Source organism: Pteropus vampyrus, unplaced genomic scaffold (genome assembly GCF_000151845.1).
Source record: "Pteropus vampyrus isolate Shadow unplaced genomic scaffold, Pvam_2.0 Scaffold461, whole genome shotgun sequence".
Taxonomy (NCBI): domain Eukaryota; kingdom Metazoa; phylum Chordata; class Mammalia; order Chiroptera; family Pteropodidae; genus Pteropus; species Pteropus vampyrus.
Genome location: NW_011889242.1, coordinates 2,822,597 through 2,839,184, shown reverse-complemented (window position 1 = coordinate 2,839,184; position 16,588 = coordinate 2,822,597). Strand labels below are relative to the sequence as shown.

Below are 16,588 nucleotides of genomic sequence, written 5' to 3'. Positions count from 1 at the left end.
CGCTAGGAGGGGCGCGGGGAGACGTGCCCAGAGAGCCCAGCCCGTAGGCCGGGCCTCCCCCAGGCTCCTGGTCTCCTCACCTGGTCCTGCGCTGCCGGCCCTAGGCGGGTGCGGGAGTCAGAGGACACGCGCTGACCACTGGCGCCGCTGGCCGGACCCTTACCTGAGTAATTCAGGACGCGTCAGGCGCGGCGAGCCCCGGCTGCTCCCCGAGGGCAGCGGCAGAATCGATCACGGGGATTCCTCGGCCGCTGCAGCTTCTCATTCCCTCTCCATCCCTTACTCCAGAGGAAGAGCGAGCAGCGGCTGAAGACAGGAGGACGGGAGGTGAGCCGCTCTGGAGATACGTTCAAACGGAGGTGTCCATCTTAGCTTCCCGTCGTGCTTCGCGCCGAGCTAGGCGGGAGCGGGGCTTCATGGGGCGGGGCCGCACGGGGGTGGGGCCTCGCAGGAGGCGCGAAGTAGCTCGAGGTCTTGACCCCTAAGCAGTCCGCGCAGCCTGAAGGATGCTCGGGCCTCCGCTTTCGGCAGCACAGGCGAAGCCCGGAAGCGGGACCACGTCTGCTGGAGTCCGTACTGTGACAGCACTCTGCTGGCGTCCATGTCTTATCCTGGTCACGTCGTTAGGAGCCTGAACCGCCTTCTAACTCAACTAGCTGACTTTCTGGCTAGTGTTGCTGACTTCCCGGTGAGTTGAACCTGCCTTCAGGCTTGGGAGAGAGAGTAGGAGGCTGCCGATTTTCTCTCTTTGCCAGTGTGTTTTAATCCTGTGGGGCTCGACCTTTTGAAAAGTTGATGAAAGGTGTGGACGCTGTCACACAAACCTTGCATGTAATTTCTGAGCTTCACAAACACCCCTCCCCCTCCCCCTGCCCAGGCAATTCCTAGACCTGGGTTAAGAACCCCAGCTTTATTTGCCCTCCCTGTCTGTGGATTTAACTGTACAATATCACATTCATGAAAAACAAAACTTTCTTGAGCTCAAGAGGGTCGCTCATTCACTTATTCATCAAATGTAATGGAGTGCTACTTCCTACCTTCCGCCAGGCGCTAGTCCTCACCCTTGGCAGCTTACAGACAGTGAAAGAAGAATCTTTAAACTTATTTATAGCATATAGACACAACCCTTGTGATATGCCAGGTGTCCCCACCATTTTTCAAACAATTCTTTAATAGTCTCCATAACCTCAGAGAGGGTATGTTTATTATTATTGTCAGATGGGGAAACTTAAACAGATAACATTACATCTGTAAAGTACAAATACTAATATCTCACAATTTCTGTTGACCAGGCATCTGGGCACAGTTTGGCTCTGCCTCAAGGTCTCTATGAAGCAGGGGCTGTGTTTTCTGAGGCAAGACTGGGGGCAGATTCTCTCTCAAGGTCACTCGCCTGGTTATTGTCAGGATGCAGTTTGGACTGAGAGCCTGAGTTCCTGCCTGTTGGCCCGGACACTCCCTTGGTTCTCTCCTCTGGGCCCTTTACATAGGGCAACTCAAAACATTGGAGCTTGCTTTCCCAGTTCCAGAGATGTGACAGACAGAGACACACACAGAGAAATTAAAACGGAGGTAGAGAGAAGGAAGGAACTCAAGAATGAGTAACAGAAGTGATAGTTTAGTAATTAAATGCGGACCTGACACCCTGTCACCTTAGCTGTATTCTGTTGTCCAGAAGCCAGTTATTAACCACTCCGTGGACACACAGGGACATTCATGCCAGGAGGCAGGAGTCACTGGGGCTGTTGTGGAGGCTGCCACCACGTGGACTCACACGAGGGCGTTGGTCTGATTCTGAGTTGAACATGAGACCATCGGAAGGTTTTAGGCCAGTGGATGACAAGGTCTAAATTTCTTCTAATTCCATCCCCTTAAAGGTGCAAACCTGAAAACAAGGCCAAGACAGGCAGTGACTTCCCCAAGATCACATGGCTGGACCCCAGGCCCATTCTGAGTGGTGTTTTATGCTACATCCCACTCCTTGTAAGTCCTCCAACTCTGAGTTTGTGCATCAGACTCAAGTGATGCCAGCCCACAGGTGTCATAGGTGTGGTCTCACCCACACCCAACAATGTCCCTAGGATGTGGTCTCTAGCATTGTCCCCATTGTGCAGTGGGGAAACTGGGGAGGCCCTGAGAGGCACAAAGCTTTTCCAGGACAGAGAACTGGTCAGAAAAAAAAAGAGATCTGAACTCCGCTCTCCCCTCCAAGCCGGGAACACGGCACGTGCTCCAGGAGCCATGGGGAGGGCTGTGCTGGATATCAGTGTGCAGGTGACCTGAGCGAGGATGGGGAGCAGTTAACAGCCCAGAAGGGGCTTTGGGTGGCTCTGATTGGAGGAAGGGGCCCGGGTAATGGAACCTTGAAGAGGTGGCCTCGCTCCCTTGGTGACAGATCCCAAGAGAAATTAGAACTCTGGTGGTTAGCCACTCACATTCTAGAGAAGGCCCCGGTCTGGAGACAGTCAAGAGAGCAGGATGTTTCCTGACTTTCCAAGACTCTGGCTGAGGACAGCCCGAGTGAGAGATGTTTCTGTTGCCATAGACACTGACACAGGCCTCACCTCTGATGCCACTGGCCCTTTGGCACAAGGCTCCATCAGGTAACCCAGGGCAGGCTAGGCTAGGCCTCAACTGTGAACCTACCTAGGCAGCCCCACACCCCTAAACCTGCATTATATGTGTGTGTGTGCGTGCATGCATGTGTTTGCATGTATGTGCACATGTGTGTGTTGGGGGTGGTGAGGGAAAGCCTGAGACGAGGGGCACCCACTCTGAGCAGGACCAGGTTGTTTAGGGGTCAGAAGGTGGGCAGGTCCGTCATGTTCATACCTCAGGTCATGGCTGACAGGACGGGACGGTGAGTGCTGGGGACCAAGCTCCTCTACCCACCTGTTAATCCTGAGCCCTCATGTGTCATCTTGTCCTGTCCCTGGCTGGATGTCTTGCAGGTACGCCTCTGCCTGATCTGGGGAGTAGAACATGTGGTGGGCATCTCCCCCAGGAGCAGAGCCTGGGCAGGCTCTGATGCCTTGTGGCCCAGGACCACGCTCTGTCTCTGCAGAGCCCCGCCCCCCTCCACCCCAGAGATGGTGGAGGAGATGGCCAACAGGTCCACCCACCCCAACCCCGGTTCCAAGTGCAGGTGTGCCAGGCCACTATCCAGTGCTGGAATGAGCCAAGAGTTGGCCCAGAGGGATCTCCACAGCCAGGAACCTGAGATGACTGAGGTGGCCCCAAACTCAGACTCAAATCTGGGGACTCCCCTGGGGCCCTCCAAGGGCTTGCATACATGGCATTTCACAGGCCCATGCCCAAAGGAATCTGGACCCCACTCCTCCACCAGCTTCCTGGTAGAGTAGAAATACTGTTCACATATTAGTTAGAATCGTAGAAACAAACACTTGTGTCATCTCTGTATTTTGCTAGTTTTGATTGTTTAACTCTCCACACCAGCTCCACTGTTTGCAGACCTTCTCCAGGCCTCATAGACCATCACACTTATCACCATGGTTCATACATAGAAAGGAGAGGATGGGATTAAGCTATTCTATTCATTTCCCTGCTACTTGGCATCTCACAGAACATATCACAGGGGGCTACCAGGTCAGAAACCATGGCTTCACTTATGTTCATACTATTCTATAATGGAGGCCGTTTGGCCACAACAACGCAGCCTTCCAAGGCCGTTGGACCAGGATGTGATTCCTTCAACTCAGGTGCCCTTTCAGCAGTGCTGCCAGGAACATGTGTCCTAACAAACTGTAAGAGTTTGCTCAGCTGCCATAACATAGGACTGCACTGGATGGTGCAAACAGTAGACATTTATTTTCTCACAATCCCAGAGGCTGGAAGTTAGAGACTGGGGCATTAATGCGGCTGGTTTCTCCTGAGGGGCCATCTCCTCATCAGTGACCATCTTCTATCTCTGTGTCACATGGACTTCCCTCTGTGCTTCCACGTGTCCTCCCCTCCCCTGCTGAGAACATCAGCCATATGGACAGACCCCACTGAACTCAACCTCAATTACCTCCTTAAAGACCAAAAATCCAAATATAGGCACATTCTGAAGTCCCAGGGGTTATGAAGTCATGTAATTTGGGTGTCACAATTCAGCCCACAATATAGATTATCCCCAGCTGGAGACAGATGCCCAGGGATGGAACTGCTGGTAGAAGGACATGCATCTGCAAACATTAACTGCTGCAGTCAGATTCCAAACAAAAGGCTCTAGCACTGACATTGCCAACAGCAACCTGACAATCTGATGTTAGGTTGTCCAACGCAATCAAAGTACTTAATTTGCAATTGCCTCGCAGGTACTTTGAGTTATCTGTCAGCTTTTCACCAGCCATGTGGATATGCTCCAAGTCTGGAGCAGGTAAGTCTCAGGGGCCTAAGAGGGGACATCATCATGCAGCACTAATTTTGGACAGTTCTCAGTTCCGATCTGCGTGACCTTAAGCAGCCATCTGACATCTGTAAGTCTCTGTGTTCTCATCTCTATGATGGGTGCAGGATAGATATGGGGGTGAGGCTGGGCCTGGGACCACAGACCCTGCGATGGATGTGCCAGAAGCAGACTGGGAGGTGATCAGGAGGCATCTGGTGTCCTTGGGATGGGGAAGGAACTGAAGGAGACTCTGAGGGTCCTGAGGTGCTTCAGGTGGGAATGCTGGGGTGGGCCAGGAGGTTGAGGTTGAAGTGTTTCAGGGGAGGGTCTGTGGGGGCTGCTGAGAGCAGGGGCTCATCCCCCCTCACTTCAATGGCACAGTGTGTTCCCTCTTTTGGCCTCTTCTTCACCGACCTAGAGGTGCTAAACACCAATGGAGAATTATCTGGAGGTGGGGAACCTGGGACCTGGGCAGGGGTGACTAGGATGACATTTGGGGAGACAGCCCTGTCCTGAGCCATGAGCTCTCAGCACTTGGCCCTCTTGTCCCTTAAGCCTGACAGCACCCTGGGTGCAGGGGCATCACGCCATCTTAGGGATCCCTTGGACCACTATAGGGGCTTTGGGCAGTGTAGGGTTTGAGCAGAAGCAACATATGACCCAAGTTGATTTCAAAGGCTCATTCTGGCTGCTGTATTGAGTACAAAATGTGGGCAGATAGAGAAGCACAGAGCCCTGATGGGGCTATTGCAGTAGCTCCGCTAAGAGGTGATGGCAACTTTGCCCAAGCGGCAGCAGTAAGTGAAAAATGGAGAGAAGGGGTTTACTTCTGGCTATACTTTGAAAACAGAACCAACAGGCCAGAGATTGGATAGAGTATGAGAGAAAGCATGTACTGACGATTTTTCTTTTAAAAATCCTAAGCTACATATTTTACATATTCCCGTTCATCAGAGTGTGTCATAATATTTCTTCCCATCTCACACTGCACCAAGCTGCTTGAGGACAGAGGTTATGCATCTCTACACTCCCACTGCCCACTGCAGCACTGAACAAATATTTGCTGAATAAAATGATCAGTAAGCATGGCAGATGTGAATTCACGTTGGACCCAATACTGCCTCTATCAAATCCCTACTGACTTAGGTTTTTGCTTCAAGCATGAAAGTCCGTTTACTGATGATGTCTGAAGAGAGGCTGATCAGCCCCCAGTCTGGGAGTTCAGGCTCCAGGAGCGGTCTCCCTTGCAGGGACAGATTAGTTTCTCTCGCGTGGTGTAACATAACCACAGCCCGGGTGGGTGGGGACTCCAGGCACGCGGGTCCTCCTGCGGGGTCTCGCAGGCTACAGTCGGCATCAGCTGCGTTCCAAACCAGAGGTTGGGCTGGGGGAGAATCTGCTCCCAAGAATATTCACAATGGGCAGGTAATTCCGCGGCCCCCAATTTTCCGTGGGCTGCTGGCAGGAGGGGGCCGCGCCCACGGAAGCCACCTCAGTTCTTTGCTATTGAACTTCTCTGACAGGCCTGCTTACTTCATCAGGCCCATAGGAAAGTCCTCAGTCTGGAGTGATCACAAGGGTGCCATCCTTGCAAGTCCCAGACGCAGCCCACACTCCAGGAGGGCCTTCTCTGCCTCCTCCAGGAACGCGCGGCTCCCTTTGACCTCACCACCGCTCCGTTGGCCGCGCCGGGCACGTCACGCCCCCTCTGCCGCCTCGGTGAATGCGCTGCGCCTTGACTCCGTCGCGGCGCCGGCGCCGTAGTCCACCCTACGCGTTTGGTGGCTCCGATGGCGGGCGTATCCGAGAGGAAGCTGCAGCTCTGTGTGTTATTGGCCTTCGCCTCCGGAGTGCTCGTGGGCTGGCAGGCGAACCGGCTGCGGAGGCGCTACCTGAACTGGAAGAAGCGGAGGCAGCAGGAGAAGCTGGCGGCGACGCAGAAAGAGCTAGACCTGGCCTGAGTCCCGTGCGGTAGGCCCCTGCTGGTCCCCGCGCTGCCACCCCCGTCTCGCCTGCGCGGGGATCCGGCCTGAGCCCACTGGCTTCACACCCCATGCGGCCCGAGCCAGGCTCCTCCCGGAGTGTCGGTGAGCAGTCCTTAGTGGCTGGAGACTGCAGGAGAAAGTTCTGTTTTCCCCAACAACTTCCATGTTGGTGTCCTAGTTCAGTTCATTGGCAGGTGTTTACTGGAAATGTCTTACCACGTGCGATGTCGCAGGTTGACAGCGTTCAACTTCAAGGTGTAAATACTGGAAAGAAGGAGAGGGAAAAAAAGAACGGACTGTGGAGGTGTTCCTGCCACCATTTCCCTCCCCCCCCCTTATCATTCTTTTCAATAATATCCTTGGTAGAGCCATAGTACATCTTTGCATTCCTGTTTTGTAATCTCCAGTCGGAATTCTTAGGTTATTGGCACCCTGGTAAAGTGGAAGGAGCAATGCCCTGGAAGTCAGGAGCCTTGCATCTAGTCTTGGCTTTTTTATCAGAGCTGTGCAAGTTTTCAGGGTCTCGGTTTTCTTACCTTTATCACCAGCTCTTATAGTTCATGGTATAACTTCACACTAAGATAGCTTGAAGTTAATGATTATGTACGTCTAATTTTTTTCACTCTTTTCTGTTGCCAACAGCTTGTCGAAGATGGATATAAAGCACTGAACAGAAATCATTTTTCCCTGCACTTTATGAATCAATTTTATTTTTAAAATAAAAATGTTTTAAACATCTTTGAACGCTTTTTATTAAAAAGAAAATCGGCAATGAGGAGGTTGGGAAACTCCTGCCATACAGTTCAGGAGATCTAGACTCTCAAAACTGATGTTTTGGTGTTTTGGAGCAGATAATCTTGTTTTTTAAGGAAACTGTGCGAGTTCCTCAGTACAACTGCAAAGCAGGGTTGGCCTGGGACCATTATGAATCATTTTGGTCAGTTTTACTGGACCTGTTCAGGAAAGCAGAGAGCCGTGTGAAAATAACTGAGGTGAGGGTGATGTATATAAGACCTTTGCACTTCTGAGAGTGAAAGCACACTCCCAGTAGAGTGTAAGTTTTTATTGGCAAAAATTTTGTTTGTGTCAAATATACACAATATACATTACGTAATATACATGTAAAGGAGAAACCCTCTTGAATAGGGCTTAGTGATAAATACTATCTAAAAATCAACAGTGCATGACTAAGTCCCTGGTTGTTTTTGATTTGCAAGAGGTGTTTTCCAGAACACTGCACTCACTCATTTCTGTAAAGATTAATTTTGTGTCTTAGCAAATTTAAGAGCGTCATGTTAACATAAGAAAATTCAGAAAAGTTGTTTCCACAGAAAGCTTTATTTTTTTTCCCATTTTACTGGGGCCATTATGCTTTGTCACTTCCAGCTTTGTGTTCATTCTGCGAATGCAGTACTCTGGGGCTGAAATGCTGGTTCTTAGAGCTCTGTCCCGCCTCCCCCCCACCCCCCACCCCCAGGCTGCAATTGGTTAAAGTATCCTAGTCACCAACGCCCTCTGAGGTTCTTTGAGACAAGGTAGGTTTCCTAGGGTACATGTGCTCCCAGACTGTTGGTATGTGCCCAATTAAGCCTCTGGATCATGAGCAGTTCTGTCTGTAGGGGCCTGTTTCTGTACCATGTTACGGGTGGACCTGGTCTTTCCAACGTTGCTTCCTTTCCTGGTACTTATGTGTGCCTCCCAACACTCATCTCCTTCTTCTGTCTCACCTCAATGATCTTTCACTCCCGCCTCTCTGGGCATGTGCTGCTTACCCCCTGAGCCCTGTGTGGGTCCTTATGTGGTTGAAAATCACCTCATGCCACTCTTAATTCTTCCCTGGTTTTCTGCTTCTCTTCTCTCTACAGTGTGGCTGCGTGTCCCCAGCTCTGTGGTGGGGCACTCCCCTCAACATTTCCTCTGTTGCCCTTTCTCCTCTAGCCCTCTACCCTTTGCCCCACTTAACTGTGTTTTCCCCCTAAAAGTATTCTCTCACGTGGAGATGTTACTTTTTCCATATATGTTAGCTGAAATTGGCAATGAGGAGTTTGGGAGATGGGTTACAATGCCAGTCGCATACCCTGGAAATGATACTGTTGACTCGTCAAAAATACATGTTTCACATGCCACACTCCTGTCATTTCAATGTTGATGCTGTCCCAGGACTCACAAGGAATAAATGCTTTTAAATCTGGATATGGTACAAAATATATAAAATCAAAGTCATCTTTCCACCTGAGGTGAACAAGAGTAATAAATTCTTTTGCATCCTTCCTCATTGCTTATACATAGACACATATGTAAGGGAGGGTTTACTTTTACCAGCATAGAGTTAAGCTATATTCATGACCCTGTAACTTTTCCATTTAAAATATAGAAATCCCTATAAATCAGATATTGAATATTTTTCCTAATTTATTTATAGACATTTAAAATAAATAAGGATCTTCTAAATGATATGTCTTACTGCATTTTTTCTTTTTGCTTACCTCTTACAAGATCGCTTAGGAAATGGCCACCCAGCATCCTCTTCTGGCACACTCATCTGGGTTGGTTTCTGGCAGGTGTTTCTCATATGAAGTAAGGTGAAGGTAGGCGCTTTTGAGAGGTGGTTCAGCAGTCTCTATAAAGCTGTTGCCTTCATCCAGTGCTGAAGCTTGGAGTCTGCAGAGCAGGCAGTCAGGAAGGGAAGGTGGATGTAAACGGGACAGTGAGGACAAGCTGGAACCCATGAGGACAGACCGGAATTCATGTCAGTCTCCTGCTGCCCCCCATTTTGAAAACGGGGAGTCCTCCAGGTAAAGCTGGTGTCCTCTGTCACAGAAGGAAACATCTGGAACTGGGAACTGAAGAAGGACCCCACACCAAGGAGAGGAGGCAGCAGGTAAGTGACCACATCAACCTCCAGAACATTTATACTGTGGATGCTGCTTCACCTCCACCCTCCAGATCTCAGGCAAAATGGTTCTTGTGGTCCACGCTAACTGATACTTACGGCCTAAGCAGGTCAACATATTCCTAAGCCACGAGACAGTTCGTGGCAAGATTCGATAAAGTGAGGTCGTAGGTATGCAAGTATTTATGTCACTGTGTATTCTCATCCAAATGCTTGAAATACTTTATAATTTAAAAATAATTTAAGGTGTGAATCCATGTATATTTATTGTAGAAGCTCTGTGAAAATGATGTCAAAATCCATTCCCTACCAAAAAAGTTACTTTTTGAAACCAGTTAAAACATTATGTAAATGAATAGTTTTTCCAGTGAATAAATTAACAGGCCTGGTGGAAACAGGAAAAAAAAAGATCACTTAGAAGTACTGATTTATTAACCCAATTAAAAATATTTTACAGCACTTAATTACTTTCTCATATGTTACATTTTTAATGGAAATACTGTGACTATTTAAGTGAACTTTTAAGTATCATGAGCCATAATGGAGAAATTAATTCAAAATAAAGACATGAGCTACAAAAAGCAGACAGTACCAACCTTTGTCAAGGATGGGAAGGGGAAAAACCCACATTGATGGTAGAGAGCAAGCTGATACAGCTTTGAGAAAATAGGCAGTGTTTGCTAAAGCCGGATATGACACCTGTGCTGTGGGCCAGCCCTGTGCATGTGTGCTCCCACTGTGCACAGATGTAGACAGCACTCCTTATAATAGCCCTAAACTGGAAACTACACACATGTCCAGCAACAGTAGAATGAATGAATATTTTAGAGTAGATCACACAATGAAATGTCAGAATGAACAGACCACAAGCAAGCACAGAGATAACAAACAGGTGCATCTCATGGACGACAAGTTGAGTGAAAAGCCGGACAAACTGCCAGGACACGCCACTGGTGTTTACTTTTGGTGGGCGGGGCGGGGGGGGGGTAGGGGAAAGTAGGGACTCAGAGTGGAAGATTAGTAGGGTGCTGATAATGAATGGTCTGTATCCTAATCTGGGCAATGTCACATGGGGATGTGTTAGTGTGAAAATTCAGTGAGGTGGACACTTGTCACTTGTTATACATGAAGGTAAAACCACAAATATCACAGTCTGCGGAATTATATTGTATGTGGCACTGAAAAACATTTATATTAATGTGGTTTATCATTTGAAAAGTGAGCTCAGATAACCATTCTTAGTGTGGTGGCAAGTCTGGGAATTGGAATCATAGGATTCAGTCCCACTTGGGGAAATGTTATTACAATCTCCTTGAGAGCAGGTGTAAGATGGGAACCATAATGATTTGCTCACCAGTGTGCTGTAGAACCCAAGGAATCACCCTCCTCGCAGAACTCAGGATGGACAACGTGCAAAACCGCAGAGAAATGAAACTTCAGCGATGCCCCAAACGGCAAAGAACAAAAAAAACGCCTTTTGAAATGAGTGTGCGACAACCGTGTACCCCATGGAGGCAGTATTGGAGAGCTACCCTTGCGATTAATTTAAGAGTTTAAGATGCTTAAATGGTATCTTAAGGTTAGTTTAGCATACTGGCATCAGAAAACCAAAGCCGGTTCCGAGTCCCCCAGCGGACTTGTCGTGGCAATACTGCGGTATCGTGGGACGTGCAGTCTCGGACGCCGAGGTCGCTACTTCTCCTTTGGACAGGCCAGGAAAAGACCACCTGCACAGGGGATCCGAATGCTCGGGGCCTACGAGGGTTGCGCGCACTGATGGAGTCACCCGGTGACGTCACCTACTGGGGCCGCCGCAGCGGTTTCCCTGGCGACTGGGGCGCGCCCGCGCAGAGTCGGAGAAAAGGGCATCCGCGCGACCCCCTGCAGCCCCTGCAGCGCGTCAGTGGGGCGCTGAAGCCTCAGGGACAGTCTGGCTGTCCCGTGGCGCCTGCGCCGTGCTGCGGCGGGGCGCTGGCCAGGCGAGACCCGGGCGCCCAAATGCTGGGAGCCGGCCCCGACCCGCGGACCCTCCCAACTGTAACGCCGCATTCCAGCACCCCCGCCAGCCCTGGTTCTGAGCCCTCCTGCTCCCCACCTCACCCCGGAGTCCAGGGCCCCCGAGACCGTGACCTTCGGCTGAGTGCCCTCCCCGCTCGTCCCCTAGCCTCTCGCTTTCCGACCCCAGCATCTCTTTAACCCGCCTCACCTCCAGACCCGACCTTCTAATTGTCACCATTCCCGTCCCCCTGGCGGCCAGCCCCTGTCCTGCGGCCTTCCTCCGGGGAGCTGTTGCTTTACTGACTCAGCGGAGAATGGAGTCCTTGCGTGTAAGAGGGAAGGACTTGAACTGAAGAGGAAATACAAACAATTCATATACCTAGGAAAAGTTAACTTCAGAGATAATCTAGTAATTTCAGAGGAAATAATATATCACAGACGTTGTAAAAATCACAACCCTTAGTACCGGGGAGCGTGCGATGATCCTGGCACCCGTGTACACCCTCCAGGGTGTAAAAGGCACAGCGTTTCCGGAAAGCAGTTTGTAGCAAATAGTCATGCTCTTAGGCTGGGTGATCCTGTTCCCAGGAAATTACCAGACATGATCATAAAGGAGCACCGTGGAGGACAGTGTAAGCCATGCAGTGAGGAGTTTGGTCTTTGTCCTAAAGCAGAAAGACTTACTGGGGGACGGGACACAATTTGGAGTTATGTTTGGGGGATTGTCTGGCTAGTCTCTGGTGATGGATTAGAGGGGACGGAAGGGATGTGAGTAGACAATCTGGGAGCCATGCACAGTGTGGTGGTCAGAGGGTGGCAGGTGTCACCTTGAATAAAAAAGCTGAAGCCACCTGCCAGGATTGGCCCCAGTTCCAGGGGCTGCTGGGTATGGGATGCTAGCCAGAGTTCTCTGCCTGGTCCCCTCTCCTTCCTCCTGGCTATGGTCGTGTGAGGAATAGTGGGCTGACAGAAATAAAGCACTTGGAACAATGCCTGGAACATAATAAGTGTGCAATAGGTAAGGTCGACTCATTAGGAAGTGGAGGTAGAGATGAGAGGTGGTGGATTGGATGTGGCAGGTGAGGGAGGGTGGGTGTCAGTGGTGACATTCAGTGGGATCGGGAACACTGAAAGCAGAGCAGGTCTGGAGGAGTGGGTGGGTTTAGCCTGCTCATGCTGGGTACACTTCCACCTCACAGCACAAGGAAAGTGCCTTCCTTTCTTTCATCCGAACTCGAGTCAATAAATGCACTTGTGTTTTGACAGTGACCTTCCCTCACTTCCACCCCGCACAAAACCACTGCCATCAGTGAGCCGGTAGGTGTCATCAGTGACCAAGAATATGCGAAGTGCCTTCTTTTCCTTAGATCTGGTTTGACAATTCCTGCTGCACCTTTCCCTGTTCTTGTTCATCTAAGAGAACATAAAACAGCCTAGAATTTTATTCTGAAAAATATCAAAATGACAAGTTATTTTACATAAAAATAATAGAAGTTAATTTGTTAAATTAATTTATGTCAACTTTCCCAATTGAGAAATTATAGAATACTCCCGCTATTGACTTAATGTGCTTCTTTAATAAATCTAAGCCTATTATAAATGAAAGGCATTTTAATAAAACTAATTAAGAAGACACTGCTTCTAATGATGGCTGAGTAAGCTCCTCTCAGAGCAACTTGCCCAGTCATGACAACTAAATTCTGGGCAAGCTGCTGTGCAAAGAGCAGCTCCCTGAAGGTGCTGAAAAGCATCCAAAGCAGGCAAGTACTGGAGGGGTCTGAAATCATTAGTGAGCTGGGCTTTCCTTCTCTATTTCCTCTCTTTTTCGTTCCTCTGTTCTTTTTCCTCCCTTCGTTGTGTGTCACTTGAACATTTCTTAGCACTCCATTCTAAGTTGCCTGTAATGCTGTAAGTGGCTCTCTCTGTGCAGCTTCTTTAGTATTTGTTTCAGGTATTACACTTATGTAACTTAAAACAGTCCTCTAGTATCACCGTTCCGATATGAGTAATGTATAGAGAACTGGCTTCCCTTTAATTCTCTTTACCTTCTCTCCTTTATAATCATCTTAAGTATTTCTCTTACATACATTGAGGACCACATCACACAGTATTATAATTTTTGCTTCAACTACCAAGCATAATTTAGAGAACTCAAGAGAAAATGTATCATATCCATCCTCATTTTCACCCTTCTTACTGTTCTTCCTTCCTTCTTGATGTTTAGAGATTCCTTCTTTTACTGAGGTCTTCCTGTTTGGAAAACATCCTTTAACCCAGGGGTTCCTACACCTGGGACCTCGGACCAGTATCTGTCAGGAACTGGGCCGCACAGCAGGAGGTGAGCAGCGGGCCAGTGAGCGAAGCTTCATCTGTATTTGCAGCCACTCCCCAGCGCTAGCATCACCGCCTCAGCTCCGCCTCTGCTCATCAGGCATTAGATTCTCATGGGTGCACCTGTCTCTTGTGCCAAAAAGGTTGGGGACCACTGCTTTAACTGACCTTTTCATCTAGGCCTGTTGGCTGTAGACTCTCTTAGTTTTTCTTTATCTGGAGTGTCTCATTCCCCTCATTCCTGAAGGGTTTTTTCACTAAATACAGAATTCTGGGTTGGTGATTCCTTCGGCGCTTGATAAATATCGTGTTACTTTCTTCTGGCTTCTGGTTTCCGATGAGGAACCAATGTCTTTCAAATTGTCCCGTCAGTTAATTGAGCTGGTGTTTCTCTCTCGCCGCTTTCCAGATGTTTGTATTTAGTTTTCAAAAGTTTGTATCTCATCTTGGCATGGATTCCTTAAATTTGTCCTGTTTGGGGTTTGTTCCCCTTCTTCATTCTGTAGGCTGGCATCTTTTGCCAAATATGTGGCATTTTCAGCCATTATTTTCCCTAACACTTTTGGCTCAAAACTCTTCTCTCACCTTGAAGCTCTGAATAAATAAGATGCAGTCGCACATTGGCCAGCAGGTAATAATCAGGAGTTTGCTCTCCAGGAGTCCAGACTGAGAACGTACATTATTTTTGAAAGAATTTAAATACATTCTTACGTATTAAGTGGAGGAAATGGGAGTTTTCTTTATGTGAAAAACCACTCGGCGGCGGGCCTCAGAGGGCAGTGAATTGAATTTGACCTAATATGACATGTTTGGGATAATTTTTAATTACGATTAAAGCTTAGTTTTAGAAGTGCTATACTAAAATATTTTTATTGAAAATAAAAATGTTTATGTTATCTGTTCTTATGGAAAATGTCAATTTTAGCCATGACTTTACAGAATTTGCAGTCTTCTTTACAGTTATTGCTCCTTTTGTGTTTCACTGTTTTGTGTATACTGTAAGACTAACTCCTTGCAGTAGCATTTTATGAGATTAAATTGTAGGAGACTATAATTTAGGTGCCTAGAGAGCTTAGAGAAGACTGAGCGGTGTGTCTGAGCTGTCAGCGCTGTCTGTCCCGGGGGCAGGGTAACGGACTATTCATGAAATGCTCTCATGGGTCACTTTTCCTGAAAGGCCCTTTGCACCCAAAATTTCACTTACATTTCTGGTAGACCCATCTGAGATATGAAGTATTTCACTTAATATATTTTATAACTAGCACATCTGAGTGTGAATACATTTTATTATTTCCTTGTTTTATAAATAAGTGCCATGCTACTTTTTTTTTGTTAGTTGTTTTAAAAGTTACACAGGTGCTTGATGTTAAAAAAAAAAAGAAATGACGGGATTGCACAAAGTAAGAAGTAGAAGACCCCTCCTTTTCTGCTCCACACTTGCAGCCACTGTTAACCGTTTGAGGCATGGAGATGGTGACGTTTCAGGGAGTTTCTGCAAAATTTCAAACAGGAAAAATCTCATGGAAAGAGCAATGTTCTGAGCAACGTTCACACAATCAGAGCCACATGCAACCTAAAAAGCCCAAAACATGGACCTTTTCTCCCAAGTGAGTCATCTGCTGAGTGGATGGAATGAACGGGATCTTTTTCCTGTTAAGTATTGTGCAATTAATGTCTGAGGTGAGGCTGCCAAAGTGTATTTCTGAAATAACATTATGTTTAGTACAGAATATATGGGGTCATATTTGAATCTTTAAATTATTTAATGTTCTTTGAGGATTTTGATAAAAATTAACCATGTTTCTGACTCACCAGAGGTATAAATCCTATGAATCACCCTATTCAATGGATTTCAGCGTTCAATTGAAGATAACATTTAGGAAGTGTTTTTTCAAAAAGGAAATCTCTGTGTTACTGAGAGCTGTACTTTCTTCAGATAAAATCAAGGGTGACGCTTAAGGGACTGGTACATCTCACCCAGGCACTGCCAACCCTGGAAAAAAGGGCTGGGTGACACTGGGTGGCTCCAAACCACTGAGTCGGTGCTACTTAAGGGCCACGAGACGAAGAGGTCTGTGTCCTCGTGATAAAATTAGTTCTCTGTAGTTTATTTTACTTTATTTTTTTTCTCCTTCCAAGTTTTCATTGCTTTAGTTCTTCTCTCCCACACTAGCTCCCATGCGTCGCTGCACACTAAGAACCTCCATTAACTTCCTCTTATGGCATCAAAAGATCTTAAAGCAAGACAGAGTTGACAAGACAGAGGGCACCAGCGGTCGAGGCAGCCGGCCACCATGCTTGTGGGCTGCGTGTCCCTGTGCGTGTCTAGAGCACAGCCCCTGAAGGCCCTGTGTGGTCTTCTAAACACCCTAACGCTTATATTTTAGCACAGCACTTCGCAATTCTAATATGGCGCCTCTGTGCATATGAAGTATGAAGGGCAGAATTTTCTAATGTTTTCTCCAATATAAGGATGAACTGTTTGGAAGGATGCCTAATAAGTGTATGTTACTTTGTTGAATGAAATTAAGCATCTGTTAGGTACCAGGCATTCTTCCCAGGTATTCTATGTGGTACTAGAGAAGAAACCGACAGATATATAATAACAATATTTCTATTTCTGGAACTCAACCCATGTGCATTATCTCGTGTCATCCTCATGTAGCCCACTGGGGTAGACACCGTCACTATCACAAAGGCAGAATGTAAAGGTTACAGGGCTCCAGGTGGAAGCACAGGGGAGGGGAGATTAACTATAGGATCAGGAAGGTTTTGTAGAAGAGAAACTAGACCTGGAAGGATGGGTGGGGCTTTCTAGTCAGGAAGGGGGGATGCGTTGTGCTGGGAGAGGGACTGGGAAGAGCAAAAGGGGAGGGCAGGTGTTCATCCCAAAGGCACGCCCCAGAGGAGTTGACCAGTGTGTGCAGAGTTCTTTGCTTTTAGTTCTGTTTACAAAGAACAATGGTTAATATAAATATCTTATTTTAT

At 47.8% G+C, this 16,588-nt stretch overlaps 2 long non-coding RNA genes across 2 annotated transcripts; one reads left to right on the top strand and one right to left on the bottom strand.

The window, feature by feature from the left end:
- The first annotated feature begins 429 nt into the window (after positions 1-429).
- LOC105306805 lies at positions 430-7,116 on the top strand. The gene is made up of 2 exons (XR_897174.2): positions 430-688; positions 5,935-7,116. It is a non-coding gene; the product is annotated as an uncharacterized LOC105306805 (long non-coding RNA).
- Positions 7,117-7,167: 51 nt separating this feature from the next.
- Positions 7,168-11,594, bottom strand: LOC111732438. Its single transcript, XR_002777548.1, has 3 exons — positions 11,478-11,594; positions 8,865-9,039; positions 7,168-8,566 (listed from the first exon to the last, which is right to left on the bottom strand). It is a non-coding gene; the product is annotated as an uncharacterized LOC111732438 (long non-coding RNA).
- Positions 11,595-16,588: the final 4,994 nt, after the last annotated feature.